Consider the following 27,844-nt stretch of genomic DNA (forward strand, 5'->3'; position numbering starts at 1 on the left):
CTGAACTATCCTTTTTATTTTTCCCTTTCTTCCTCCATATGATTTGCAATATGAAGGGGCAGGGGATGTGTGAATCATGCATCTCATACAAAGCCTCTTCAAGATAATTGATCCAAATAAGTAATATTACTCACTGAATCTCTGTGTTCTAATACAAAAATTATGTGAAATACCAAATTCCTTAGAAATACCTGAAAGATGTTCTCATTTGTAGGTTCTGATCAGGAATTTTCCTCTCGCTTCTAATCTGGAGTACTCAGCATGGTTTAATGGCTGTCATTTGTAAAATCAGAAAATAAATCCATTCAAATCTTTTACCAAGTAATATATCAAAAGTTGCTATGGCTATCAACTACTTTTAGCAATCTAAAAGACTTTTTAGAGATATAAAATTAGCAAATCATGAATAGAAAAATACGTAGAGGTAATAAAATGGATAAGCCTTGACTATAGTTATGCTACTGAAAACTTTTTTTCAGTTCAGAAATTCCTGTCAAGCTAATTTCTAGATGAATTTCCTGATAAAGATAGTTATTAATAGCTCTTGTATATCTGTGTATCTGTATGTATGCATTTTTAATACAGACTTATTTTAAAGGCCCTACCTAAACAGGAAAAATAGCTGCTCACTTAGCCCACACTATGGCTGGGCCAAAACCACAACACACCAAGAATTAGTTTGATTTAAAAACAGCTTTTCATGTATCAATCTCCATCTCTCTTCAGGGAAGCAGTGACATATGGCAGGGAAGATCCTGGTCCTGGGAGTTTCATTCATAAACTCGCATTGCTCCAGGCTCTAGATTAAATGAACAGTTTGATAAATGCTCATGAAGATGTGTCTAATAGGAAAATGATTCAGCATTCCTATCTTGCGTGGGCAGAAGTCTTCTGGAGTTCTTCGGAAAGAGAGAGAGCATAGAACTGTACTTGCTCTTCAAAAACTGAAAATAGTCCCCAAAAATAAGATCCAGCCTTAGAAAGCATACAGAATAGAAGGCAGGGAGGAATCATAAGCACAAGGATACAAAGATTAAGTGAAAGACTCAAGAGAGAAACTAAAGATTTGCCATTGAAATATTTATTGGCAGATTAAGTGTTCCTTTCTGCACTTCCTTGCCTACTTTGTAAGTTGTTTTTGCAAATAGTTTTTGCACTTTGGCAGATTCCTGAGATTTCTGCAGCCCTGCTCCCTTCCTCCTGCATCAAAATTTAACCTAGAGATGTCTGGAGTGACGGCAACTAAGTCCTACTGGAGGCAGTACAAGGTGACAGAGAGAGCACAGGAACATCAAGACAAACATCACTTTGTGCCCAGAGCTCCCATTATTGACTAAGAGGAGCTCCCAGATCCTGAAAAACCTGAAAGCAATCCAGGCATACCACAACCACCCTGGACTGGCTTCTGATATGATTTTAGAGTAAAATAGCCTCTTCATATTATAGCTGCTGATGTCAGGATGGAGGAACCTTAATGCATCTTGATGGGAAAAAAAAAAAAAAAAAATAAGCTACACACTTTTTATTTGCTTCTCTGGTTTTGAGGCTGGAAATGCTTTAAAAACTTATATAAAAGGACTTCCAGTCTCAAATATAATGAAGCCCAACAGAAGTCAGAGAAAGCAAGATGAGAGTGGTTACAGGAAGCCACCAGGAAGAGAAAATGAAAAGAGAAGACCTATTAGAATGGCTAAAATCAAAGTTTGACATATACATCACTACAGTGACAATTTAACCCAGCATCTGTGGGCATAACACTCTATGACAGATGCTGCAAGAAAGTTTCTCTCCAAGTACTGAGCCCCACGGGGATTACCCCGACAGGAAGGGTGTGGTTGGAGATTTTTTGTTTGGAACAGGAGGGTATTAGTCAAGTATGACAGTAACAAGCCAGCACATCTTTTAGGACCTAATTAAAATGTTTCTTAGCACCAGGTAAAAAATGTTTAAAATTGTTAACTACAAAATATCAGCTGATTGCTCTTAATTTTGAGTGCTGTTGACAGCAATTTATGCAGCTGAAGGCTGGGGGGAAAAAAAAAAAAAAAAAAAAAAAAGTGTTAAGTTTAGAAAACCAGAAGATGAGCAAACCTCTGCAGTAAAATACAAAATTCTCCTGACACTAATCGTGGAATATCTTCTGATAGAGAAGTTGCAGAGAGTGGATTTTACCGCCTCCTTGATTCTTTGATTTCCTGAAAGAACTGATTTAAGGAATTTAGGGGTCACAGGAAGCATGTGCTGTATATGACCCAGACATGAGGAAAATGAAGGCTGCCCGGACACTCTGCAGTGCTGTCTCCACAATTGCTAATTAGGAGGAAAGAAAGAGCATTTTGCAAATACTGCCATTAGCCTGGGACTCCACCTGTAACTAAGAGCTCTCGTTCTCTATTTCCATCTTCCCGAGGCAGACTCAGCTACCTCGAGTGAGAAGAGCAGGTTTCCAGCTGACACTGTGGGCTTTTGGCTTTGGCAAATTACCAAAACCATTTTGACAAGATGAGGACAAATGCTATCATATTTTGGTGGCACCACAGATCAGCACTACCTCCATATAAATCTTCAGCAAACCAAAGAGACAATTGTCGTCTTGCAGCATTTGAATCATTCCTTTTAGCCATAAAATTTTAAAGCCCATTTTTACAAGGCCAGTTGGCATTTCTTGATTTTTTTTTTTTTTTTTTTGAGGAAAAGGTTGCTTCTTGTAAAAATAAAATTTTGATATTCTGAATAAAGTTTAATGTTACTTGTATCAAAGTATTTTTCCTTTTGCCTTTGGAAAATCTGATTGAAATAACTTTTTAGGCTTTTAAGATAAACAGACATTGGGAATTGTAAAGAAAATCACATCCACCTAAGACATTCAGGTATAGTGACTTTGAGGGCACCCTTCAGGGCAGCTACCACCACCTCTCACTGATACTGAGAATGTGTTTGATCACGCACCAAAGTCAGAAACTTTAATAAACACTTGCTAGAGTTCAGAGGCAGCTGCTCAAGTTGATGTCCCAGTAGTTACTCAGCTGTGAAGAGCTTTATTTGCTTGATTCTGCTCAGTCCTACAATATCCAATATTACAGAACAACAGCAGTTCAGAAATACTGTCCCTGCTGCTATATTTGCTCATGAGAAAACTTCTCCATGAGACTCTCCTTAATGAGAATTTGCTTTGGATTATTATTGTTTTCTGGTCCCAATTACGGTTATAAAGGCTATTTCAATTTATTTTTTTTCCCTAGTGATGCATAAATATTTATTTAACGAGACAATTAGTATTAAAAGAAATAAATCACAAAGCCTCTTCCAAAACATACCTACCATTTCTTTGCAGAACCTGAACTAATATTTCATATTAAACTGAGTTTCAATTTCTCAGCTGTAGTGCTCATTAAAATCAGGGAAGTGATTTTATGATCCTAGTAAATAAAATCATGGAAAAATAACAGGAAACAACACCCTAGCATTAAAGCACAATTATTTCAGAGAAGCCTCAATGAAAAATAGTCTGCATTTTATCTAAATAAATAGCTTTATTATAGAGTGGCAAAGAACTTTTGTACTGTCCTGTGATCCACTGAAGAAGCAGCTGATGTAGGTTTGATATCTCTGAGCAGCTGAACAGTTAAGTTTAAGAGAGTTTAGTGATATCTTTTTCCACCAAGCCACTTTATTTCCATTTTACTAAATTATGTACTGGGAAGGAGTGACAAAGTTTATACTCAAGTGTCGGGAAAAGGTTAATGCAACACTGCAGGACATATCTAAAGGATTTGCAGACTATATATTCTAGAAAAGAAAACTGAATTTCTAGATTGTATGTTCACATCACAGGTAGTGAAGAATTGTGTTTTATATGGTAAGAAACAACAGACTTTCTAGATCGTGTCAGCCCTGACTAAGAAGAGGCAACATTCAGCATGTTTCTATTCACAAAGTTAAACAGATAAAAATAAGATTCAGTTCTGCATAGAAACTTGAGCAGCTCTCACTGAACTTCTGTCGATGCAGTGTGTGATGTTTAGTGATGTGAGCTTTCACTGGGGAGCAAATGAATACAACTAGTTTTGTGCTAGAAAGAACCCAGTCATGCCATCTTAAAAATACGACATCGAAAAAACCCCACATTTAACATTAAAAAAAATAAATATAAGGGCTATATAACTTCTGAGAAGTTTTAGTATTACCCTTCAGTATCATCTGAGATAATGAGACAAATTACTGAGGGATGCTGCTTAACTTTTCATCTCTCATTAATCTTTATCCTCCAACCCAGATGGATTCCCAGAGAATTTATAGTCGTTTGTTGTCTTTTCCTTTCACCTTGAACTGCTCTTCCTATTTTCATGTTTCCTTCCCTTTACACACCCATAGAGGTCAGGTAGTAAGATTTTCCTCCTCAGAAAACTTCTTCTTACTCTACTTGACACCAAATACTAAAAATCACATTTTGTAGCAGTAATTAATCAAAATATAAATGAGCAGCAATAATTTTATTAGTCAGCGTGCCCTTTTTCTTCAATCAGATGAGTTTTCATTATTATATCTGAGAAGATGACAAACACAAGGTAAGCTTAAAGATAAAATAAATAGCTTTATGTAAACACACTATTTCTTATCTTCTAGTGTGAAGTATTAATTCTCAGGTTGAACATCTTCCGTTTTGGCAAGCTTGAACATCTATCGAAACAGTTACTTGCTCTTTTACAATTCTTGGAAGCTATTACTTTTCACACCGTTTTTTCCTTCAATTCGGAAGTGTTAAATAGTGTCCCTGACATTCAAGTACATTTTATTTGAATCCAGCACAGGAAAGATTTTAGTTAATCACCCCAGAAAAAGAAGATATTTAAAGTGAGAAAAAGAAACTTGCTTCACTGCTCCTCTTGAGACTCTGATAGGGAAAGAGCCATGGAAATCAGGAGTGAAAACTGTCTGGACCTCAAGGAGAAAGTTTGGCTGAGGACTGTCCTTGGGTGCTCAGCATCATGGCCATCAATTAATCTGCCATTAATATTTTGGTATGTTGTCCTTGTAATGACATTAATATATAGATACAGATCAATATAAATATTACAAGGAAGTTGAGAGTTTTGAATAGGATAATGATCACATCTCAGTTGCATAATGAAAGAAGAGAAATTTAAGAGAATTTTGACCTTTGCAGGAAAAATGTCACACCTGCTCATGATTCAAGCAGAATCCCTACAGTTCTTAGGCATTTCTAAGTTCAGTCTAACTCCCATGTACTTAAGTTTAGGTCAACTTATAATCATAAAAGTAAAACATTCAGAAAGAAAACTAGTCTGAACATACATGCCACAAAGCCCCTGAGCTCCTGGGTCTCAGTTTTCAAGCACTCGAATTGGAGTTCTTCCCACCTGGTCTATCCCACCAGAGCTCCAGGTTTTCCACTGTAACTGCACCTAAACTGCACTGCCTCTCATCAAGCAAAGGGGAAAAAATCTTCCTAATGAATCAGCTTTTCTAAGCACTTCAAGATATTAGTTGACTATTAGTTGATTCTCCTCTTTTTTTTTTGTAATAGGTTTTTCATACTATTGTGCTGCATCCTTGGAGTGTCCCAGCTCTGCAAGCCTAGAATTCCAGAACTTCCCAACAAGAATTAATAAGAAGCTGCTACTGCCAGACTCCTCAGATGCCTGCACTCTTACAGGGTTTTCTGGACATGAATTACATTGACATGTTCAAGTCCTCAATAAATAGAGATGTGAAGGAAAAAGAGTGGTTACAACCATATACCCAACCCAAGAGCCAAGTATATACAGAAATCATGTGTTAGAAGCTCTCCAACACTACACAGATTGTGTCTGGAGGAGAGCAGAAAAGAGTATTTCACTACTTTTGACGCCCAGAATTAATTTTTCAATACCACAGAATTAATATCACACCTGTCCCACGCCTGAGTCTACACTGCAGATTTCTTAGAGCTGCACAGCACAAGGTGGGGTGAACCTACCCTCTCACAAGTGACAAGTCTTCCACAGTGGCAATAATTTTAAAAGTATAAAGCAAACTTTCACTTTAAAATGATATTTTGAAGTGAAAGTTTGCTTTATACTCTATTCTTGGAAGTGCCACCAATTTAAAAACCTTCACATTTTAAAGCAGAATTAATAAGGAACAATTTGCTTGGAGATTTTTATTTCTATTGACAGGGAACCTCAGGAAACAATACTAGATTGCCATCCATGCATCTCAGGATGGTCATTTCATGGATGCCACAGACTTTTGCCTTATTTTTCATCCCCATGTTTTGACATTTAGATTAGAACCCAGTAAATGTCATATTTTCCATATTTAATGTTAATAGAGTCAACAATTACTTATTTTACATCTTTATTGCTTTCTTTGTAATTCTAATGTATGAAATTAAAGTTCTGAACTCCTAATTATCAAAATGTGTGGTGGAAACATACCTGCTGTTGAAATAATTCCCAGCAAGTTGAATTCAAAGAATCAACACCATGGATCAGTGCAAAAGCTAGAAGCTGCTAACACTTTTCAAATAATTGGGTTTGATTTTTTATTTTTTTTTTTAAGTCAAGAGAGTGTCATAGGTTAGTACTAACCTATATTAACCTATGACAGAGAGTTAGAATATATCAATTAATTAATTAACAGGACAGCCTTTAATGATAACAGAGTGTTTCTTGATATTTTACATTTTTGCAAAAACATGGTAAAAGATGAGTGTGAAAAACTCTCTTTTGTCCCTCATATCTATGTAAGCACCTTTGAAAGTCAAGGGAGCTCCCAGCAATGCAGTAGCAATCCTCAAATTACTGTCTGAAATACTTACATGTCAATACTTGCCTGTGCAAGGAGACTCAATTAGTTCTGTATGATCCAGACCATATAAATTCAGTCAAATCCATTGAAGGTGTGGCAGTTTACAACACCCAGATATTCTGCTCAGCTCTTGCTCTGCTTTAAATGCATTAGTCTTTATCTATTATTTTACAAATATGTTAGTGAATATTTTGCATGTATGCTTGTACACATCTGAATGTAAAATATACATACACACAAAAGGAAGCCTTAGATTTATTTATGTCACTGACAATTTGTGGAATATCAGTATTCTAATGCTAAAAATATATTTTAAAAAATCTGCTTGAATATTACTACAACAAACTTGTATGATAACTGTCTTCCATAAAACACAGCAATTTAAAGCTAGTTATGTGATATAATTGTGTGAGTCTTACCCAGCACTCTTACAGCTAAGCAGTAAGCACAAATGTTACAGACATCAGTTCCATGCCCTGTACACAGGAATGAAAGTAGGGCTGAAAGGCTCCCATTTTCATCTATTTTCCATTTCCCAAAAAGAGGAAGAGTTCACTACCAGGTATTCTCCAGGGGATGCCAATGGTAATGATAAGTTGTGGGTTTTTTTGTTTGTTTGTTTGTTTTTTTAATCTATCACCCATCTGCCTTTGGAGGTGAAATAATAAACATTAAGATGGCTGAGGCATGAGAAATTATGAGAACTGCATATGAAAGCTAACTCCTGCACAATAACCAAACCAAGTTCCTTGAAAACATTCCAGTCCTGACGATGCAGCTTGAAACACAGTTTTCCTGCTTCACAAGCAGCTCCCTATCTGTTGTGCCTGCTTTTGATATGACCTCAAAGCCAAGGACATCATCTTCCCTCCCTTCAATGGCACTACCTTTTATATTTATCTTCCAAATCTTCTGCACAAAAGTAAGTTGCTAATAACTTCAGGAAGCTGCAGAGCACTTTTTAATAAAAGGTACAAATATGGCATCTGTTATTCCCTCAGCTGAAGCAATAATTTAAATTCATTATTCTCAAAACAGAAAGGGAGAACTCAGGTTTACACTGAATTTCCTGACACAATTTGGGTTTTGTGGTGTCTTTGCTGCTTATGTATGTTCTCAATAATTTTTATTTTCTTAGTCTGCAACTCCAACTGCCTGGCAGCCATTCAGAGCTGCCCCAGCATACAAGCTACCTGACTTCAGTTGCACAGCTCTTCATGATTCATATTCATTCCAGTTATAATTATTCTTTTATTGCTGTAAAATAAATCCTCCCTTCCCATCTGCCCTCACAACAGCACTGACCCACTAGTTACATTATTCAGCAAGTACCTCTCTAACTTCTCCAAGCCTTGCTCCCACGTTGGAGGAACACCTCCAAAAGTGCTTCCACTGTCTGCTATTATATCCCACATATAGCCCTCATTGGCTGTTATTCTTACGAAAATACTTCAGCTTTGCTATTGTTCAATGCCTCCCATTTTGCCCCACTTTACCTGACACTTCTCTCCACATCTCTGCCATCACCACTTTCATACAACTGAGTACATCACAGAGTACTACAGAAAAACTCTCACAAGTTTTCATTTAATTCATTTCAATATTACAGCTGTGGTTTTTACCAACCTCACCAGGAGAAAGCAGCAGGTCAAGTGCAGGAAAGATGTACCCTTTTAGCTGCATTTTAAGTCTCCTGGGACATGCAGCAAATCTGCATTCTCTCTCGGATATATCTGAATCTTGAACTTTGACATAACATTATGATGATAAAATTCAAAAATAATTATAATAGTAGCTATTCAAGCAGCACCATCTAGCTGTCCAAAAATTAAAGCCCTGACTGTGGGTATATAGTAAGCTGTAGTTCTCTATGGTTAAGAATATAAACAAGCATTTCTGACAGGCAAATGTATTCTCATGGTTCTTGGATGGGGAGGGTGCAGCACGTTATTTAATAGAGCCAGAAAAAAATTAACAAGGAGATGAAAGTCTGCAGCCTTCCTTTGGCCTGCCTGGACCCAGCACTGCCCAGAGTGGGTAATCTTCAGCTGCCTTCCCTCTGAACACCACACTGCCAATCCTCTCCTGCAAGGCATCTTCTGACAGTCTGAGATTCACATCCGCAGTGCCCTGGGAGCCAAACACACATCTCTGATTATCAATAATCAAAGCACAGACTTTCCAAACCTCTATAAAGCACCACCATCAGCCGTATCTTGTTAGTACATAAGCAATGCTGCCTGATTAATATATAACTGTATGTCTCCAGCCACAATCATCACTATTGATGTCTAAATGCCTATCAGTATCTGTCTCAAAATACCACATACTGTAATTTTACTAACGTTCAGAATTAGCAAATTTGAAGAGATCTTGGCACAGCAGTAAGCACAGACTTCTTAATTTACAAGGGTGATTGGATTTTTACAAGAGATTATATCAAACTTGTTTGGCAAAGTGCAATACAGACCTACCCAGAAATAAATGACCTCAATAAACATAACTACAGCTAAGAAAATGAAGGATCCTGCAGAGTTTTGTGACTTTGCTCTTTTCAGCATTGCAGTCATGAGACAGTGTGAGTTTTGTCCCCTTTCCAAGGGGAAAAAAAAAAAAAAAAGTTGCTAGTCAGAATGAGAATAAGATGAGCACTTCACCTATATGCTGCATTAAGCAGCCTTAGTCAAGGTGACATTTGGTTTCACTTGAATATTATTCTTTTTAAAAATGAATCACTTTTTAAAAAATTAGGTTTACAAAGCTAATTTCACTACTACCATGTATAAGGATACAACACAAATAATGCATTTAAAACACCTTTAACCATCCTGAGCAAAGCAAACAAGGGAAAAGGTTTGTTCACATCAGGCTCTGCTTTACTTTGTAATTATTTAAGATTACTCTTTCTTAAGTTCACCTGGTTACATATTCCTTTTTTCTAATAGAAGCTTTCTTCTATAAGTGGCCTGTACTACCTACATGACAACAGAAGAAACAGAATATCTAATCTATCACTGCGACCTTGAAACCTGGGAAGTGGAATACATTTGAATAATTTAATTATGTATAGTATCTGAAGTGATTATTACACACCCTGCATCTTGAAAATGCTGAAGTAATACAAAAACTGATTACATTTTGGTACGTAAATCCTGTCTACTTCCACATAATAGCCCATTGGCTGCTATTGCACTGGTTTTTTTCAATTAGAAGGTATTACACCAGAAATGTAAATATATGCACATAATATGCACACAGCTCATGTACACACTGCCATACTAATATGCATATATTTCTGTGTTTAGACACAAAAACTTCACTTCCATTATTCATTCTGAATTACTCGGTTATAGTGATACACTTGGCCTTGTCTATTATTTTCAAACTCTGAGGATTTAAAAGTCCTTGAAAAGAAATTCCAGCTAAAGCTGTCATGAAGTTTCTGCTCACCACAGAAGGAAGCAGCCATTATAAGGAAAAATAACTGCAGATTCTCTTTATAAAGAAGTATAAGAAATGCACATTTTTACATTCAACAGCCCGTTGTACTGCATCACAGACAAGATAGTTCATTTTTTCCAGCAGCATTTATGGCCTACAAGCTTCCTGGAAAGGCTTACAGCCATGTGAATTTTCAGCACCAGCTCCTAATGTACCCAAATTCACAGCTCATGCCCCAGAGCACCTGCCCTCATTGCCTCCACCTTCCTAAAGTACCTTCCATCCCCCCTGCTTGCAGCTCTGTTTCATTCTGAGCCACACAGAGGATGACAGAGGCCAGGCTGGAAGGGATTTCTGGGAGCCATCTAGTCCAGCTCCCTCCTCACACCAGCTCCAGTGAGATCTGACTGGAAGTGAAATTGGCTTTTTTTTTTTTTTTTTTTTTAAATGGTTTCAACTTGTATGAGAGACTGGACTGAACAGCAAACAATGTAACATGATGAATAATACAGGCAAACACTTTTTAGGAATATAAAGAGACCATGGTATCATCTTGCTTGGTTATTTTTTCCTTCCTTATGAAGTGAAAAGCACCACTTTGGCTGCAGTGACAAAAATATAAATTATTTGATTGATCACTATTATCAGAAGCTGGTGAATGATTGTCGGAGTCCAGGGCATTCCTTTGGTTACCCTGGAGCGTCAGAGACCTGGGCAGAGGGGTCTGAGACCCTGGCACAGAGCCAAGGAAGACACTGGCTTTGATCCCAGTTCATAGGAGAGGCTTCCTACACTGCAAGATGAATTACAGGCAACAAGAGTGTGAAAGATAGTAGTTTAGCTTATCACAGGGTGGAAAATTGTATTTTTGGGTTTCTTAGTATAGAAGTGGATGGGAGCAAGATGAAGGACTTAGGGTGCTGTCTCCTGCTTCCTCTTTCTTCTTCATTCACTCCATTTTCTGCAGTGACGGTGGCATAAAGTAGTTTAAAGAGATTGGGTCAGAGTAGAGATTACCTATTTAGTATAAGTGATAGGAATTGGCAAATAACTATTAAAAAAACCACATAACAATTAGTATAAAAGACAACGACAGCCCAGTGCGGGAGGAGTTGTCAGATGCCTGAGCAGCTGCACAGACCTTTGTTGGGCACTGAGAAAACTGTAAGATAAGAAACAATAAACAAAGCGCTCAACCTTGAAAATCAGAACCTGAAGACTCCGTCTCTTTCTTGTGTCCAGCTCATGGCTTTGCAGGAGGCAAAAAGACTCTAAAACCACCTGAATCTTGGGAACAAAACCCGAGAAATGATTACTTTTTCTAGCAGTTAGCAGAAGAGTACAACATGAGTGCAATGAGGTGATGCTATTGACAAAAAGGTGGCAAAACTTCCTTCTCCGTTTGATATAGAGCAAAAGCTATCAGTTAGAAAACCAAGAAACCAGACACTGGTGATTCTGTGCTGCATGTTTCTCCTGTATATTTAATATTACAACTGAATTATCACATCAGTATAATAACTCCCCACATAAAATCCTTTTCCTGCCAGAGGAGAGAGTGTTCATCGTCAGCCCTGAAAGCAAGGGATAAATCCTTGAGCCAGCTGATGTGTTGATGCATCACAGGTACAGAGGGTGTGAAGGGTACATGATGTCTTGGGGCACGTGGGAACTTATGGAATTGCAGATCATTAATAGTTTAATATGCAAAATAAAATATTCAATTATCTGTCCCTGAAATAATGCGAAACTGATGTATTCTCCAATGAGAGGGTGTGTTTTGCAACATGTTTTGATCACATTCCTTTCAATGTGTAGGTACATTCTTAGCTTCTGGATCTCTTATTTTGACATCAATTTTTTTCTAACTCCTCAGAAATTAAGTACATGCTTTTTTAAAAAACAAAAAAAATCCAAACAAACCAAGAGTTATTTTTCATACCAATATTTTGTTTCTTACATTATGAGTTCACACAAATATTTTTATACATACTATCTCAAAACTGTGCAATGTTTAATAACAGTTTCATTGACAAATACAATATCTTTCTTAACTGCCACAAAATGAGAAGTGGCAAGCAGCAGAAATGATCTTATTTCTTTCTGGAAGATCGTACCTTAAATAATCCCTCTATTCCCCTATCACTTGAATGTTAGTTCAAGGAGGGAGGTATCAATATAATAATTTCAGTTTTCAAAGCTGACCTCCCAATGAGTCAGTGACTTCAGCAGGTCTGCTGAAACGGGCCCCAAAGATAATAAAGAGGATGTCAGTGTCAACATTACCTCATACACAGCATCCTGTGAGCCAGAAGTTCAGTGCTCTGTCCCACACAGCCAACCAAGCACTGAGCAGGGAATGTGCCTGAGCCTGGAGGCCAGATCAGATCCAACGACCCAAGCATTTTCCCATCGATCCGGCAGATTACATTTACTACTGATCTCTGCCAGTTTTTATCTAATTTAGGATGAATCATTTTGCTCTGAACGGCTTACACTTACTCAGGATATTTCACTTGGCATATACAGGCACACCTTTGTGCCAGTGGAAATGATTCGAGCATATTCATTAACACAGGATACAATTTTATCCCCAGAAAATCAATTCACAGTAAGGTGACATAACCTTATTGACCACAACAGCAGTTTGCTGGGGCAACAACCAATTTTGGATAAGCAGAGGTTCCAGGAAATCTCTTCAGTTTGGCCAAATTGACATGTCCTCATAAATAAGGAAAAAAGGAAAACAAAAACCCAACGGTCAAGCCTGCTTTGCTCCTGCTGGCACACACATAAGAGCAGCCTTTCCAAAGGTGATTTTCCTTATCTTAGAGGATCCTCCAGACTGTCACAGCTCTCTTGATGTTTCTAACGCAAGATTCTGGCTGCAGCCAGGGAATGCACCTGGGAGTAAAAAGCTAAGCGAAACATCCAAGTTCAGCCACTGCAACACATCTTTTTTATTTGTCCCTATTCAGCTGTTGATGCGGATGTGACTCTTCCTCTGAAATTCATCTTGTTTACCACATACAGAGATGCTGTCCCAGGACAATTTGAGACAAAACTGAATACCCCTCATCGTGGCAAAAGGGAAGCTTTGTGAGACAAAGTGTGCCGTGACCATTTCTGAGTAGCCACCCCAGTATTTCCCAGCACTGTCAGGCACACTGCAGTGGCAGAGGAAGGGGGACATTGAAGCTTCCCATGCTGAGAGCAGTCTTAAGTTTTAATGGATAACAAATCTATTCCACACTGAATAAGCAAAGTCCCTAAAAACTACTGCTTTTAAAAAAAATCAACACCACAGTGATCGGTCGTTTCCTCAGCAAAAGAAATCAAAACCATCTGGTGCCTTTGGTCTTACACTGCAAAAATGACAGGTTTTCACTTCTGTGGAATATTCCATGGGAAGGTAAATTGTCCTTCCCACTCATTTATTTAGGCATTCAGCCAGTTCCAGGCTATCAGGAACACAGCCTACACGGATTATGAATTTACGAACAAACACCATCTCCTTTCATTCTATGTAAATACAGATTTATTGCTTTTATGCATTGGCTGCAGATTTTTAAGCTACTGTCAGTTTTAATTTATGAAAGACAAACAAACATGCTCTGTGGGTTCATTTGCCTGTGTCACTGACTACCAATGACTCCTGAGACACCTCTGCAGGGCTCACCTTTGCCATTCACAGCAGAAAAATCTATAGATATGAAGTTCTGCAAAAACACTTGGAAATACCATTCATTTTTAAGAGTCATAAAGCAAGGCAAATAGTACTTAAAGCTATTGATTGATAGAAATTCTCATTTCAATCTGAAACAGTGCACTGTAAGAAACTGACATATATAACTTTTTAGCAATTTCAGTAGATGACAGCCTTTGTTGTCATGATTCAAGACTTCTGATATGAAAAAAAAACCAAAAAAAACCCAAAAAAACCCAAACAAAACAAAAGAAAACAAAAGAAAAAAAACCACAAAAAGAAAGAAACAAACAAAAAACCTCAAAAACAAGCAGCAAAGCAAATCCTATTCTAAGTTGCAGAACAAAAAATTAACTTTCATAATGGGATGAGAAAACAGCAATTTGTGGCGTAACAGGATAAAACCAAAACACTTGAATGAGTGATCTTTTCAGAATTATGAATGCATTTGCAAGTAGGTAGGAAATAAGATGGGGTAATCAAATACCTGATATTCTGTGCAGTGAATCATAAGGAAACAATTTAGTTACGCTAGCGCACTGAAGAACAATGGCTTAGTTTACTGACTTGGAAGAAAAATAATTTTAAGTTAATTCACCGTACTACATACTTTCTATTAGCAAATAATACTTCATGTGTATGTAAAGATTATTTTCCTTTTTTCCAGATCATAAACCCTGATTTATCTATATTATACAGCGTCTTCCATTTCTCTCAATGCCAACTGTCTACATCGTATCAATATGAGTAATACTACTCTGTGTAATTATGCAGTTAAATAAAACACCGTATTTGGCCAAATGGCCTAACGTCCTACAGCTACATCAGGACAGATATTATCACTAGCACTTAATGGCTGTTGATTAACATAATGAAAGTAGGATATTAAATTGAAACGGTGTGCTGGGTTCCAGGAGGTCGTGCTAAAACAGCTGGTGAGGTTATGGTTTGGTTCCTTTGCATTATGATCACTTCATTTACGATAACAACACAACACATTAACATACACATTTCTTTGTGGTATCTTAAAGGTCTATATCCTTTAATATCCTTTAAGCATGTTTTCAGTAGGCAAAATCAGCAGCTCCCCCTTTCCCTTGTCTGCATTATTTAGGCATCACACTGCTCCAATATGTATTATTTTTAGACCAGTGGCTTCTAAGAAGTTAACAGATGTGCAAGAGGATATTTGTCCACATTAAGATAAAGACTCGAAGGAACCTGTGTGAAGCTATTACCCAATCTCCAAAATCCCACGTTCACTTCCCTCCTTTAGTCTGTGGCCTGAAGGTGACCCCAAACACACACAGATTGCACCAGTTCCTCCTTTTTTCCAACGCACCCAGACTCCTCAGGGACACCGTGACTGCAGACTGTAATTCCAAGTGCCCCTGCAGTGAACTTGCCTGCTCAGACCTGGTCAGCATCTGATTGCTGGGACTCTGCCAGGTGCCAAAAAGCTCCTGCTCAGGAACTGAACAGTGCTACTGCTCATAACCTCCATGGCAGGAACTCTGGCTGTAACATGCTCCTGGGCTATAGAGCTAAGCATGGCAACGCCACAGCTCCAGGAAAAGAGGAACAGGATTCAAGAATTCAAGTTCTTTACAGTAACACAGCTTTTGCCAAGCCACCCTGTTATGTGGGGTCGTTGGTTGGAGACCAAGATGACACAAACGCACCAAGTGTCCTCAGCAAACAGCAATGAATTTATTATGGGTGCCCTTTTTATGGGGTGTTTGAATTTCCCAGGTCTAGACAACTGATTGCTTGGGATCTCTTTCCACCCAGACCTCTGGCCAGTTGTGTTTCTGCATCTAGGCTTGAACAGCATTGGCTGAGGCTCCCTGTTTGAGTTCAAATCTCATTGTTCACCCAGAGACTTGTTCTATTTCTTTTTTAGAATGAGCCAGTTCGGCCAAATTGGATTTACGCCCCGATTTATCTTGTCCAGCTACAGACTAGCTGTGACATACAACCTGTAACTTCTAAACTGAATTTTAAAACTTAAATGGAAAAAAAAAAAAAAAAATCAGAATCATAGTGCAGGCACACATAATTCCCAAGTCAAATTATTTCATTCATATAAAGGTTTTATATGAAACATGTTCTCCCAACCAGATGTGTTCCACACAATTGTCAATTACGCATTAAAGCTCAGCCAGCACACAAGGCTATAAGTGTACAAGGGTATAAGAAGAGTCATCCCTCATCTGTTTCCCCAGCTTTTCCTGAGCCTGCCCATCCTGCACTGCACCAGGAACCCCCGTTGGGGTGTCCCACAGGGAACCTCGGGATCTGCTGTGACCCAGGCTGCTGACCTGGAACAGGAACACTCCTGCCTGGCTAAATTGGAGTCAAAGCAGTAAAGTAGAACATGCACAGTGAGCCAAGAGCAGTGGAAAGTTACCAGGAGAAGAGTAAGAATATAAATGGGGCTGAGAGGCCAGCAAGCAGAGGGGGCTGAATTAAGACCTGATCAAGCACAGTTGGAGACCTCATGGTCAGGGTTTCTCCTTGGAAGGTGTCCCCAGGCTACATCACCTGTCTGCTGCCCTAATCAAAACAGAAAGGGAAGCTCCCTGTACTCTTGACAGCATCTCATTACTTAAACATAAACTCAGTTTTACTCATGTGGGAAATAACAATGCAAAATTAAAGATCCTGGCAACATTCCTGATGAACTCTGCATGGAACCTGGGGAGGTGCACAGATTTCCACATGGAAATGTTTGGCATCTGAAGCCAGTTTGCATATCCGTGGTCAGAAACCAGTGCTTCAATTGCAACTGACAGCTGCATATCTGTGGCCAAGTTCTTTTAATAAACAGATATTGTAGTTTCCCAATCAGAGATTTTTTTTCCCTATTATGGCTCAGTGTTTGTACACACAGCTGTATGCTTTGTCTCACAATACACAGGGGTATGCCATAAAAGAGGGGAACAACAGTGTCTACCTCACTGAGTACCAGGTCCTTGGTCAGCTACACTTCTGATCTCAAGGCAGATTTCCAGGAGAGGTTTTGGTAAGCAGGACATCCTCAGACAGAACACCTGGAACCCGACCACATCATGCCAAGTACTTCTGGTAGACAGTAACATCATCTGACATATCCAAAGTGTGTAAGTGGTATTTCAAAGCTGAACTCAAAGGTAGCCAAGCAATGCTATAAAACACTTGGCATGCCTACAAAAATGCTCACTTGAAAAAAGACAGCACCATACATGCAGGAGCAAAGGAAAAATGCACTGGTTGATAGCACTAAAAACAATTGGTTGAGTTTCCACCTGTTTTTTAATCCTTACTTTTACCAGAGATCGTTCATCTCACACATTTCAAGGCATCACTCATTATCATACAAGCTTCCAGAGAAATCAAAGAACTAATCAAAGCAGATTAAATGGTGTTGCTTAAAATTGCTCTACATTTTAAATTAAGCAACAGTTATAGTCATTTCTCAAGATGTCTAAAACTGTGAAAAGAAACTGCACAAGACACAACCACGCTAATATAATTCCTCTCTTTTCAGAAAGTTATTTTCTTGGCATGTGTGTGTCATCTTCCCCTCTTCCCTCCACCCCTCCCTGGACAATTAACTTGCATTCTTTTGTTCGGGCCGTCATTAAAAATGTTTTTTAAAAAAGCTGTTAGAACAGTTTTAATGCAGCCAGGGAGTTTGTGCCCAGCTTGTACAGAAAGTCACATATCATTAACCAGTCTTCTCAAAATTAGTGGCCACAGCACTGATCACTTCATTCTGACAGCATGGCTCAGATGGGTGGGAGCCCCAGGACCAGAAAGGGACTTGTCTTTGCTCATGGCTTTTTTTGTCTCTTATCAAGATATTGAATCATGACCCAGATTATAATGAGAGTACATCCAGATCATATAATTTAATTGATCTCATCTCAGGTTTCTAGTGATAGTTAATAGTCTCCCTCTACCCTGCTCCCTCAAAAGAATAAAACAAAGTTTGTTTCTTTATGGCAATTGCCACCTCAGCACAGCCAAGACAAACTACTAGAAGCAGCTTGACTGTTTTCTGGCATAGCTAAAATTGAATTCATGAAGTGAAAATCTAATAGAACAACAAACCCCTTCAATGAGCAAAACTGCAACGTTTATGACTGTTGAAATATATGACTTCATTCTACAATTACTTAAGAAGACAGCTAATTAAAATAAATCCATAAGCCAGCTTTCAGTGGACTACTTGCAAGTGAAATTACTTATGAATGTAAAATTGAAAACTAAATTACAGCATGATTTTAAACTGTTCAGTTTTTCACTTACATGACTGTTACGTGAAGACTTCAGTATTGTCTGAAAGCAGCAAAGTACTGATTGTACTGGCTTTTTCACATGTTTGTATATTTATGCAGGAGTGTGTACATGTATGAACTCACATCCTTCATATATATACACGTCCATCCTCTTCCTGAAAATTCAGGAAAACTAAAAACCACTCAAGTGAAATGTTATTCAATGGTCACAAGCTCAGATTGATTGCATTTACCAGAGACTCTTAATGGATCTGAAAAAGCACACCAATATCTGTTGTCCTCTTTCAGACTTTTTACTCTTTTATTTTACCCTGTGAACTTCATATTCCCTTATAATTCTGATTTTCCTTGTGGGGAAAATTTCAGAAAAGACTATCACCTGCAAAGCTGCAGGTCAAAGAGATGAAACAGATGTCCTCTTGTGGTACTTCACAGAAATCCTTTAGTCCATGCCCCCAGAATATATGAAAGGGACATATTGCTACTTGAGCTGTTGATGCCCAGGGAGAATAAAAACACTGAAAATGTTGTTTCAGGTTCTGCTGGGGATTCTCAGAATTCAGGCTAAGCAGCAGTCAGTCTCCTACAGAACAGTTTATTTATATGTATAAACTGAGATACTCTGAGTTGCAGAAGGGAAGTTAAAATCTCTTCCTGTGTGTACCTCAGAACCAAACTGTAGCTGCTGGAACAGAGCAAGCACATCTTTGATTCCACACAACTTAATCTTTTTGTAAGACAATATGAAAAGAGGAAATGAAAAAAAAAAAGAAGTTATAAGAAACACACCTGTGCAATCTCCAGAATAAGCATTAAAGAAATAAAAATCTAGTCTTTGACTCAGAAAACAAATAGACTTCTAAACAATAAGGGGTTTAATTGGAGGAAACATTTCATTTCCTCAACAAAGGAAGGAATTCATGGGAGATGTCTAAGCAAGACCTCAGCAGCTGAATCAGAAAGGGCTTCATTATCAGCATTTCACATCTTGTTAGACTTGTATTTTATGTATTTAAACCCTGCACCTGCAACAGTCTTACAATCAATGCAGTGATTAGTCCAGCTGTATTTATATTTCTTGTAAAGTTCATTTTACTTCTCATTCCTTCTTAACATTCCAGCCTTGACAGTAAATTTACTTTGTGGAATATGACTGGGATTGGATTTGAGGCCTTCTGTTAAAATTAAACTACCAAAAAAAACCATTCAGAGAAAGCTGAATTTGGAAATGAGACATGCTAAGAACTAGCCTTGGGAATCCTCCCCTTGCACGGATGACAATGAAAAAAATGGCAAATCTATGAAGAAGGATGGGGTGCAAGAGACAGAAGAAAGCAGAGTCTAGGAAAAGTTAAAGTCTACATCAGGAATAACTTTCACATTTTTAAATTCCCAGCAGAAACAAATCCACATTGGAACTCCTGGTCCCTGTTCTACTACACAGGAAAAATAATTTTGAACTATGTAGCTCTACTAAGGTACCCAATTGGCACACAAAAAAGTTTTTTCTAATAGCAACCACTTGCCAACTCCTCCAAGACCAACAGAGATGTGTCAATGGAGTGTAATTCCCTGCAGGTTACCTGTGTCTCCTGATCATCTCATTTTTTCGGTAATTCTCTTATTTCTGTCCTTGCTGAAAAGGGAGAGGCTTTGGCCAAACAAACACAGCATTTTTACATATTTGAACTGGAAATATTTGATTAAATCTTCCAGTACGTAACTCTTCATCCTCATAAGTCAATAGCATCAACAACAAGGATCTGAACGAGGCTTCTGCCTTCAGCTGTATACTCTGCTTAAATTAATCAGCCCTGCTAACTTTCATATGAAAACTAACATTGCAATAATTTTTAACTGGCTAGAATTGCTCATGAAAAGAAGTAAATATCAGGAACTGGAAGGGCTAACTGATCTCTTCAAATGCCCCTAAAAGCAAATACTTGAGGCCAACCTCCAACAGAATAAAAAGAAGAGAAACTTTTTCAATATCAGAATTGTACTCAACCTATTTTTCCACTTTATTTCCTGTTCTTCTCTTGCCTTCACAACTCATCTCTTTTGTAATTTGTCTCCGAATCACTTCCTACAATTGTTGGTGATATTAAAAATGAAAAATAGCAAATAATAAACTCCTGGAACATCACACTGTTCCTTTTCCCCTGTAGAGAACACACACACTTAATATAAGCTAATTTCAGACTAAATAAAAAGCAGCACAACACCCAATTCTTTATCCATCTAAGGCAGAGTCTGCCATAAAAGCAAAGTGATAAACCTGGGAATCAAATTCCTCATGATACAACTTCAGTTCCAGTGTTGATTGGAGGAGACAGATCAAAAACTTGAAGAAAACTTCTATTTAAAGAAAACTGTGTAAGCCACCACCAACACCTAAAAATGGAAAAAAGAAATTTGTCCGGATACCAGTGAACTGGCAAATCAAGTGAATGCCTTTTTCTTCATTATTAAAGCCTTGCTGTACATGGAAGGTAGAAATGGTTAGATCCTTTGGAGAACCTGTCTGTGGCACAAGAACCTGTGATAAGCACAGCAGGGCTGTTTGAGTGCCCAGAGCTTACAGATCTCCCTAAATAACAGAGGCCATCCAGAACTTCTACCCAGAACTCTCAGTTCTGCTACAGATTTCCTGTGTGACTTCAGAAGCCTCATCAAGACACAGGCTGAAGCACTTGGGCAATTTCCCTGAGTGTCTTTAGAGACCCACAAAATCCTCACCCAGCAGTTTCAGTGGCTGCAGCTCCTCACCTTTATCCAGAGCCATTCACATGCTGCTCTCTTTGGTTGTTCCCAAGGAGAGCTGTGATCACCACCTGGACCTGAGCACACTCTTCTGTATCAGGCAAGGCATCAATCCATGGCACATGTCCCAGCTGGTAAAATCCTTCAGGCTCCTCATTCTTTAGGTCAATAAAAAACAGAGCTAAGAGTCTTGGCCATACAGAACAGCTGTGATGACCACCAGGCTGCAAAGGAGGGAATGCTCATGTTCTAACACACCAACACAGGCAGCAAAAAAAGAATACTACTTGCAAGTCAAATCTAAACCAGATTTCACTCCAACACAGTCACCTGTCACAGCCACTTTTTCCATTCTTTCTCATGTGAGAAGCTGCTGGTGAGGACAGATTTTCCTGGAAAGCCAAGTAACAGAACTTCTGAAGTCAAGATGATATAGCACATATCTCAGCTGCCTCCCTCTCTCTGGCAGTTCTTCAAACACAACCAGGCTTCCCAAAGTTCCACTTGGACAGTTTGCTCTGGCAGCACCCCTCCACCAACTTCCATTCAAATATTTCAAAACAAAGGGGATCATGGGGCACGAGTCAGCCCTTAAACAGCTTGAAAATGGATTCCTTGAAGACATACACCTTAATATAAACACCTATTTCTCAAGCCACAGCTTTTAATTCAAGTTCTGTGCCTACAGTGATGTTTGTACCTAGTATTTATTTTCTCCCCCGTAATTCAGCATTAATTCACATACAGAATTGTTCAGGGACATCTACTTTAGGCAAAGTCACTACACAGAAACAAAGATCTGTGGGGACCAAAATTATTTTTTACAAAACTATTTGAAATGTAAGATTAAACATTAATCAAGAACACATCAACCAAGGTACTTTGGTATTGCCTCTTCTGAAATGATACATCTGGATCTCAGACTAGTAGGATTACCTGAGTGCTCTTAAGAGACCTGCACTTCCTACTTTACTCTAAATTACTCCTTGTCTTTTTCAAAGCTGCTGAACCAAGGGGAAAATCTTCAGATTCCTGCCCAGGGAGGTTTTCAATCAAGATCTACTCGAGGAAATTCACTCTGTTCTGCTACTGCAAAGCCTATCTGCTACTGTGCAAGGAATCTGTACAACAAAATCCCCATTAACTGCACATGTCAATGCTCACAGGTACTAAAATTCACTTGGCAGCTCTCTGCTGTTAGTAGCTACAGTCTGCTTAAGCCAATCTGTAACTTTATTTTTAAATGCTACTGAAGTAGGTGCAAAGTTCTCATCAATTGTGGATTTTGGTCCCCCAAAGTCCTTATGATCACAACCCTCAGCACACACTGTTATGAGTCAAGTTTCCCATCTTTAAGAAGGCAAGGGAAACTAAATCCTGGGATGATACAAACCACTTTCTAGCAGGAATGTGGTGTGACAACTGGCCCTGCCCTGCAGTGCAGTCCATCTGTGGGATGGACCTATTTCTTAGTTGTTGTGAGGTTTTTTTGAACACAGAACTACAAGGCTTTCTGTAATATATAAACAACCTAAAACCTACTTATCATTGATTTTTTTAAATTATGTTATCAATAATTAGAAAAGCTTGTTTTCTGGATTATGCATTAAATGATTAGCCTTAGTACTCCTCAAGTTATTTCCAATATTTAAATTTAAATAAACTACAATAAAGACTAATTTAAAGGAATAATCAAATTGTTCTCAATTTCCAAGCATTTAGTTAGTGGCTGAGAGTGGAAAACTGACCAGTCAGAGAAACTTAGATTGTCTCCATTGCTTGATTCTGGGTTTTGCCCAGCTCCAGCAGAAGGCTCCTGCCTGCTCCTGTATGACCCCAGGGATGCTCCTGCCACGGGAGCAGCACCCCTGGCTGCACAGAGCAGTTATTTTTACAGCACAGCCCCAGGACAGCTGCACTGGCACAGCAGACAGGCTGCAGCAGGCAAATGAGGACAAGAGGTCCAGGCAAGGCAAAGATTTCTTCACTGAGCGCTGTACCCAAGCTACATTTCCTCAAGTGGCACCCACAATCTGCAATGATATTGTCAGCTTAAGGTTTGTGCTGAATTGAAAGGGACGGTCCTGTCACATCCCAGTCCTTGGACAGTCTGTCTACCCTGTCTCATGCCAGCTCTCACATTTACCAGGCCAGGGAGCTTAAATAAGCCAAGCCAAAACACAGACTCAAACCCCCACTCATTTTCCAAACCTCACTCTTGTGTCACACAAGCTCATCTCAACACTAGAGGAGGGATGGGAACGAACCTCCAAGGATACACATGGCAGTGTTATCTTCAGCACTCTACAGACTCACCAGCACTGGCACCATCCCCCTGATCTGCACTTGTCCCCATGCTCTCACTACAGGCACAGGTGAGAGGGGAAGGTGGGTCTCTTTGCTCCCCTCCACAACAGAATAGCTGGTGAAACAAATCTTTCCCTTCAAACCTGGAGTATTCAACACTAAACACCAGCTCAGTCACATGGCAGCTCCTCACAGCTCCAGCAATAAGTATCACTAGCCAGCCCTCTCCACAGTGTACTCATGTAACTGAAGTAGTGGGAGCTAAAAACTACAGGGCCCTAATTTATCTGGGCACTAAAGCATGGGCCTAAGCTCACATCCACTTCTCTGAACACAGAAGATAAGATACAGTAAAAAAAGAAAAGCTTCAAGGCTGTTTTATGCAGACCACAAATCCCAAATAAGGTATATCATTGTCAGATGCAGCTGATCAGCCAATGACGTTAATTTTTTTCTTGTATTTTTACAATTGCCTTCTTCAGGAATAATACATACTCTTCATCCAGTACTTAAATAAAAGAGGCTTATGCTCGTAAAATTTACACTGCAGTGGCTGACCCCCAACCAAAGAAAGTTTTCTACAGTAAGCTGAACAAAGTTAAATCTTGGAAACTCTCCTCTTCCCTTATAAATGTTAGTTACAGGAATTTAGGTCTACAGAAACAGACCATTATGTAATTCCCCTAATCCTGCAGTGTCTTAAAAATATCTTGCTGTACTATCACATCAAGTGTGGGCACACAATGGGCATCAGATGTTTGTCCTGTGAATAAAATAGGAATAGAAAAACATTCTTTTATTATCAACCTAAATGTTTTATAATGTCTCTTCTCTTTAGACAAACTGTTATTTTTTTTTCTGCGCTGCAGAAAAATAAATGCATTTGTGATATGTTTGAATTTTGGTTTTGTTTTAAAGATGATAAACTAGAAAACATATGCATTTCCAAAGAACTATATTCTCTACCTATATGACATACATGTCTACACAAGCATGCTTGAGTAATTACAAGGTGCAGGTGAGGACTACTGAATAAATACATAATACGTTTTGGTCACCTTCTATTTAATTACCTCAGGCTTAATTTAATCACAAGCTATCCTGCAGCTTAGGAAGTTTTTTGCACTTAAACAAAAAGAACATTTGTGATCCTTATCAAATGTAGCCATATGGGAAGGCTGCTTGCAAATCATCATTTTTTTCAAAGGAGCAAGCAAACTTTGCTGGGCTCAGTGGAATATGCATCCTATCACAATTCCTTGCACTGCTCTAATACCACATTAAGATTACACTGCACCTCTTCTTAAGAATCGTTATCAAGATCATAAATGCACAATATGCATATAGAAGAGCACTTCAAACAACCGAAGCTGCTTTATGCATGGAGTAACTACAGGGCTTAATTAGGAAGACAGCAGGGCTGGGTTGTTTCAGTCAGATACTCCTTGGACTCTCTCTTATCCTGTAGTCAGTGCTGGTGATTCCTGCAGCTTCAGAGAGGCTTCACATCAGAGTGATCTTGGCAGTGGCCAAGGAGCTCCTGACTCCTGAGTAGGGAACTCAGAATATTAATGATCCTGAATGGAGCAGAAATGGCAATGTCAGAGGCAGAGGGGAGCAGGCTGCAAGAGCAGGGTCTCACTGAGCAGAGGTCAGGCTGCTGATGAGCAAGCACAGACCTGTACACACATGCTGCAGTGCCTGTGGCTGCACAGCTGAGCCTCCCTCCACACTGCAGTGGGTCTGGCCGGGTTCTGTGACTTGGGAAAACATGGAGCCTCTTCACTGGAAAACCTCAGCACAGATGAGAGAAGCAGAAATATAGTCCTTGTTTCTAGATTCATGCCTTATACGATTAGGAAGGAAGTTTAGTGTGCTTTTACTTTGAACAGCAGTCAGGGGTCACTCCTTGGAGTCACTCTGGCACACAGGTGTCACCAGAGATGTCACAGGCTCTTTCAGATCATTATGGGGCCAGTATGTTCCACACACCTCTAAGGGGTTGAGTCCTAAAGCAAAGATCTATTTTGGCTTCTGCAAAAGCAACCAGAAAAATCTGACTATTGTTATGTTTTTCAGTATTCTTATGTTTTTATATTTTGAACGTTATAATGGTTATTATCCACAAAGTTCAGGAACAAAACAAAACCAGGTTCTTCAAGGTGAGGCCTGCTGCATCAGGCAAACCCAAATGCTCCACCACCCACAGAAGACACAGCCAAGAGATTTTACAGCCAGTGAATGATTCAATTCTTTCATTTTAGCTTCTGTGTTAAGATTTTGCCTATTTAGAATTTTTCCCTTGTTTTTTACATTAAAAGAACTGTTAATAATGTATGGGACAAGGACTATTTACTTCTGTCTCAGACTGAAAACTCAAAACACGCTTATACTACTGTAGTAAACTCTTTTAATTCCCATTAACCACAATCCAAATAAATTTCTGGGGTTTTTTTTAAGCTCAACTGTTGTGATTTAAGTTTTTATACAAGTTGAAACACCTCAAAAAATAATAACTTAAATTTCTCATTAATTTATTAGGGATGCTGTCAACAACAAATCCTATGTAGCAGCAACATTAACAACAAATTCCAGGGCCTGTAGATGATACCAAATTTAAGGGAGATAAAATAATGACTGAAAACACAAGCAGCTTTAAACAACTTCAGTCATTTAAGTGATTCCTCCAACAGATGGCAAAAGCACCTCTGAGCACACGTTTACAAAATAATTGGTCTGGAAGCAGGCAAGTAAGACAAGAAAAGCACTAAACGGCACAATTATTCAGCAGGCTGATTAGAAAAAGGATTTGGTGGCTTAGTGAGGAAAAGAAATCACTGAAGCTATTGGCACAAATGCAAGCAGTAAGACAAAGGGATTCATCAATACCAACAGACACCAGGCAGGTTTTCCTGCCAGCACACAGAACACAAGGTGCTCTCCAGCCAACACCTATCATTCCCTGGTCTACAAGAATCAAAACAGACATTTGTGCAACTGGAGTTACTTTTTCTACCTTCTTTCTATGCTGAAATAAACAATCTTTTTGACTCCCACCCAGATCTCACCAGCACATAATTTTTTGGTGAGCATGTAAACCACGATCCCGTTTTCCTTTGGTCAGTTTGCTGTCACGCAAGTACCAGGGCTACCACAAAGCAGATGTTGTTGCAAGGTCAAAAAAAAAGTGATCAGGGCTCAGGAGGAGGGTCAACATCGCTCAACAACTTTGCATTGCTTTTGTTCAATGTTAATTTCAGTTTCACAGCACTTCTTAACAGGGGACTTCTATTAAAAGTAGTATTTCCCATTATACAGCCCAGCACTTTTCTCTCCTGAATGTGATTCAAAGCTACAACACAAAATGAATGTCAATATAGATACACAAACATTACAAAATGCCAATTTAAATTACTAATCGGAAAGACTTCTCAGCCCCACCATCAACCAGTCAGCCCAAGTGCCACGGCAGCTGGATAATGCAGCCAAGGAAAAGAAGGCAGGCAGCCAGCACTCATCTTTTCTGGCAGAGAAAAAAACCTCATGTAAATCTGTCTGACAGATAATGGCTGGGGAAGCCAAAGAAAAGCTTTTATAATAATACATAATATTTCCATTTTTTCTTGGAAATGTTGATCTTACGGCTTCACCATGATAGCAACTACCTGCTGATACAGAGCAATACAATTATTCGTTACGTAAGATTAATTGTATAAAGAAATTTCATTTTTTAAGTGCATTCCATACTTCAGAAAAAACTATTTGGATTCTTTAGCAAAGTAACATTTCAGAACCTACATTTCTGGATACTTCTTGGATTATGGGCTTCTTGCAGAATCTTTAAAGTACTTATGCATAAATTGGGTCCCAGAAGAATGTCCTTGCTTGATGTATATCTGTGTTACAATTCCCCCTCAAACATTTAGAAAGCTAAATAAAGAAGACAAGCTAAAGGCACCTCTTGGGTTTCCAGGTTTGATTCCAACTGTGGCATCCTTCAGGGAGCTCTTAAAAAGTTAACAGAAACCTCACAGCAGCTTGCAGAAAAACTTGGCAGACACAGCTTTGGGAATAGAAGTCTTCAGGAAAAATACTTGGGTTTTTTGCCCACACTGTTATGAGATACCTTCAAGTAAAAGATAAATGCTATTGACAAGTAGTGTTTGTTCAGAGCAGTTTTCTTCAAAGCCGGTGTAATCTGTTAGCAACTCTTCTGAACAAGAGGGTGCATAATTGCAATTTCAGCCATGTAGCGAAGTGCAGCAGTACAAATACCTGTTGCACATGCAGAGGCTGGGAGTTTCTTCATCTTCTTCTTCCCCCAACACACCACCAAGTATTTCACCCTCAGCAGGAAATGCAGTGTTTACCCCAGCATAGAGGGACTGCCCCACTGCTCACTGTAGAACACCACAGTGTAGTAACAAAGGGCACTGCAGGAAAGTCCTGCTGGCATTCCCCCTGCACAGAATGACCTCTGCCATGCACAGAGCAGAAACCTACTACATTGGGGTCGCAGTTTTGGAGACCG

At 38.9% G+C, this 27,844-nt stretch overlaps 1 long non-coding RNA gene across 1 annotated transcript in view; it reads right to left on the reverse strand.

The window, feature by feature from the left end:
* Nucleotides 1-8,654: 8,654 nt before the first annotated feature.
* LOC120759279 (uncharacterized) overlaps nucleotides 8,655-27,844 on the reverse strand; it is a 71,982-nt gene continuing 52,792 nt past the window's right edge. The window contains exon 4 of the long non-coding RNA XR_005703145.2: nucleotides 8,655-8,943. This is a non-coding gene — a long non-coding RNA (uncharacterized LOC120759279). The remainder of the gene's footprint in view (nucleotides 8,944-27,844) is intronic.

This window comes from Hirundo rustica, chromosome 14 (genome assembly GCF_015227805.2).
Source record: "Hirundo rustica isolate bHirRus1 chromosome 14, bHirRus1.pri.v3, whole genome shotgun sequence".
NCBI lineage: Eukaryota > Metazoa > Chordata > Aves > Passeriformes > Hirundinidae > Hirundo > Hirundo rustica.